The following is a 4,464-nucleotide window of genomic DNA, read 5'->3' as shown; positions in this document are numbered from 1 at the left end:
ATGCACCTGGGAGCCGAATTTAATTTCCGATACATCCTATAGTATACCATGCAATTATAATGAATATACTCATATTTCTTGCGAGAAGTCCATGGGTCTTTCGAAAATCACAAATAGTACTACAATGAATTCTAATTTTAATATAATTATAAATAGACCCTTGGAGCCGAAGGCGTGCCGCTGCCCTCGTCCTCGCTGGAGCCGGACAAAGCTTGTTGTGTAACTTATTGTAGTAGACATACTGAAAGTTATTGTGCTAAAACCTAAAAGAACCAGCACACAAGCGCACCAACCATCGTCAATGATAAAAGCCTTAGAGTGTAACAAACAGACCTAGAAACACTCGAAAACCGACCGGGTTTTAGTAGATTCGCCAGACACATAACTCCACACGCCGTACGCTGATACTATGCGCACCGCTAGAGCAGAGATAGAGGAGACACTAGTGGAAAACGGGGCTATAGGCCCGGTTCGTCTGGGCCTTCAACCGGGACCAACAAGGCGGGACTAAAGGGTCCCCCTTTTAGTCCCGGTTCAAAGTTGCATCGGGCCTAAAGGCGTCACTACGTGGTGCGGCCAGGGCGCTCGCGGTGGAAAACCTTTGGTCCCAGTTCGTGGTACCATTTCGAAAAAGACATGGAAATTTGCTAAAAAAAATCAACAAAAATCCTCCTTAAGTGCAGTGGATCGCCACATGAGGTACAGACCGCTGGCGCAGCAGGCGAGGGGATAGAACTAAACCGCTGGACCGTCTCTCCTCTCTTCTCCTCTAGCGAGAGAGAGAGAGTGCCCAATATACTCATACATTAATTGTAATAACATCTTTTATTATAGGACTGAGAGAGTACATGAGTATATATTCAAGTCCAAATTAGTAAGGATACAGAGAAAAGACATCGATCCGGCTTTGAAAATAGGTTGAAGCACAAATAAACAACCCTCCTAGGTTCGTACTTACCTGCCGCTGCCATCGGAAGCAGTCTTCGTCTCCATATGCAAGAGCCGGCTAATCAACGCAGACCCGATTAAGCCCTTTTCTGATAACACGTATTGCGCGTACTGAGATTATTCTGATCGTCAAGATATGGAGTACTATATAAATATATAAAGATGACGACGGCCTGAATTAGAACTCTTGCGACCGGATGCAAACTCTGATTGCAAGGACTGGGGGTCAGGCAACTTCATGGAACTCGAAACAACGTACGGGTTCTACCAAGATCATAAATCGGCATGGCAGAGCCAAGACTATTACGTATTTACGTGCGTGTGCGGAATTCGAGAATACGCCGGATGCACTGCAGCGTTCGTGTCTGGTTCGGGGTTTTTTTTTTTCAACAAAGAAGTGGATCATATATTAGTACAGATGTCATACAGGCCATTTACATCACTCGTCCTAAAGAACCGAAAATTTGAAGATAAGGCCTGTACTTTTGTAAGAAATACCCTAGCAAAAAAACTGGAAAAGCAATCAAGGTTCTGGGTATCTCTGCCACCAGCCGCCGGCGTCCTCAAGGCGTTGCCGCTGAGGAGCAGGGCGAGAGCACTCGAGCGCCCTTTTCCGGTGGGAAACCGTCGTCGCTGGCTACCTTGATGCTTCCAGGGATGAACCACTTGGCAGCATCTAGGCGTCAAGCTCCAGCAAATAAGACGGAGAGTAGCTTCCGATTTTGTGGTTGCAGATTGGCCTCCATGGCCAAGGATAGCCGTGACATTCTTGTCACCGGCTTGGATGCACTTGTCGGGGAAGATCCACCATCGAAGATGCGGAGTCAAAGAGCACCTGCACCATCCACCTTGAACAGCACAGGGATCCTCAACTCCTCCTAGAAATGCCGATTTGTAACATACTGCGTCTCCCCTTCTCCCCCCACCACCACGGCCGGCTAGAGAACGGCGAGACTTGCAGAGGCACCCTTTCTTCTCCTCCCTCCGCCACGGCCGACCAGAGAAGATCCAGGTGCTTGCTTCAGCAAGTTGAGCTCAGCAAGAGCGGCTTTACTGACGGAGACTATGGTTCCCGTCGATTGATTCACCTCCGTCCGCCGGAGCTGAAGAAATCGAGTAGAACACCCTATGCAATCACCGATCTGGCCGAACATATCAGAGATTCTGCTCCAGACTACAGGCATACAGCCCACTACCAACCTAACTACCAACCTATACAGGGGCCGGTCTCCATCCCTCCAACCCCTCTGGCCGGCGAGGCCGCCGGAGAAGGTGGAGGAAGGAGCCGGGGGCGATTTGGTGACTCTCAAAGAGAAGGAGAGGAGAAGAGCGGTGCGGGGTGGGGACGTGTGTGTCTGGTTCGGGTTGGGCTGTTGCTACGTGCTGCTGAGTGCTGACTTGAACCCAGGCCCGTTTATTTTCAACTCGCGCGTAACATATAGAAGCGTCTTTTCGAGTTTACATGATTGAGGGAGGCACTTAGATAGATAGCAGGACAAACCCTTGGGCATGTACAGTAGTAAGGAGTTAGTCGAGAAGATAATATAAGTCGTGCAATGCATTATCTTTTATTGTCATCCTCAATAAATTAGAATTACTTAAATTTTAGAAAAAAATGGGTTGCTAAGAAAATATAAATGGTCTAATAAGAAAATATTTTTCTCTTATTTTACAAGAGACCATTTCTTGACTAAAGAAAAAAGTCTTCTCTTTCTTTAATCTCTCTCCTTCATTTAAGCAAAAATCCGACGTGACATCCGTAAAAAAAAAGACTGGTTAATCTATTATACATGCCCTAATCGTCTGTCGAACAGCAGCCAAGAAGTATCAAAACTCATAGCCTGAATAGAGCAGACCATAGACCACCATCTACTGAAGATATAAGCTAGAAAAAGAACACATCGTAGATCAACAACGGGAGACGGAATGAACGACTACGGCAGCTATGCTCATCCTCCCTGCCATGTTTCTGAAAAATCTCCAATGCCACCTGTGCCATTTTGCTAGCCTCCCGTAATAGAAGCTTTCATAGTTTGCCTTTTTGCATTTTTTTTATCATACCATTAATGAAGTGACATGTAGATAGAATAACATTTACAGGAGCCTACGAATTCTTTAAAAGTGAGATTTTTTTTACGCAAATACAGTGGAAATACCCCCAATGTGATATGTTACTTGTTTTCCAAACAGCCCAGATAACAACAATAGATACTATAATAACAATAGGTTTTCTATCTCTACCAGTATGAGTATTAGAAAAGTCCCTATATAAATCAGTACAACATGAAAGTACTCGAAAGATACACTAACAACACTCTAAATATATTTCGCAAAATGAAGAAAAAATGTTCCCGAGTCTCACTATCACCGCAAAACATAGTTTCCACTTTGTTTCCATCCTTTCTTCATAAGATTTTCTTTAGTTAAAATCCAGTTTCTTATCAGCAACGAGCAGAAAACCTCTATGCTCCAAGGTAATTGGAGGATATACATAATTTTGAAGGCAAATTTACCCCTCTAGCTATTAAAAACGAGTACATTGATTTAACTGAAAAAGCCCTAGATTTAGTTAAAAGCCATGATACTCTATCCGGTTCATCAAGTAGTTGTACTTGGCTACAAACATCTAACAAGTTCAGCCACATATCTTTGATTTCATCTCTCAAAAACCTTCTAAATTTAGGAAACCATACCTCCTAGTAAAAATAGTATTATCTGTAACATGCTGACTATATAGCATAAATTATATAAACGCGGGAAACTTTGACAGAGAGGTTTGTGGCTGATCCAGCTGTCTTTCCAAAACAGAGTTTTCCTCCCATCGCCAAGAACCTTTTTACAACAGCTATAGAAGATGTCCTTAATAGGAATTAGTCCTGACAAAAAAAAATGTACTCGGCAGGGCTTGGTTTGCACCTAGTAAAAGTACCCTCTTCAGATATTTTGCTCTAACCAGGTCTCCAACCTTAAAATCCACTTACATAAAAGGCTAACATTCTTGAGGTGAAAATTTGTCACCCTAAGGCCTCCTTGATTTTTTGGTTAGCAAACATTTGACCACTTAACTAGATGATACTTCCTAATGTTTCGTCTTTTCTTGCCAAAGCATGCGAGCCTGAAGAAATCACATCTTTTCAAGACCTCTTTTAGCATAATAAAAAAACATATAACTAGTTAAATTACTCAAAGAAGCTTCAAGTATAACGATTGATGTATAAGTAATTTATCCATGATGTTTTTCATTTATTTATGAAGTTTAAAATTATCACCTGTCACTCAAACATAGGACAAGGGGAACACCTTTTTTTTTGATGGAGACCTTGATGAACAACTCTATATAGATCAGAGACACAAACATCTCCCATTGTTTAGCCTAGCAAGGGTATGAGCGTTATTACAAAGAGTTGAGCTTAAAAGTTTAGCTAGAACGAACAAGAACTACGCACATCACCAGGGTACCCCGTCACGTCGTTTCCTCTAGGCGACCGAGGGGCGGAAACCCTAACCCCCGCCCCC

The sequence above is a fragment of the Lolium rigidum genome, chromosome 7 (assembly GCF_022539505.1).
Source record: "Lolium rigidum isolate FL_2022 chromosome 7, APGP_CSIRO_Lrig_0.1, whole genome shotgun sequence".
Lineage (NCBI taxonomy): Eukaryota > Viridiplantae > Streptophyta > Magnoliopsida > Poales > Poaceae > Lolium > Lolium rigidum.
This window is presented reverse-complemented; position numbering follows the sequence as displayed.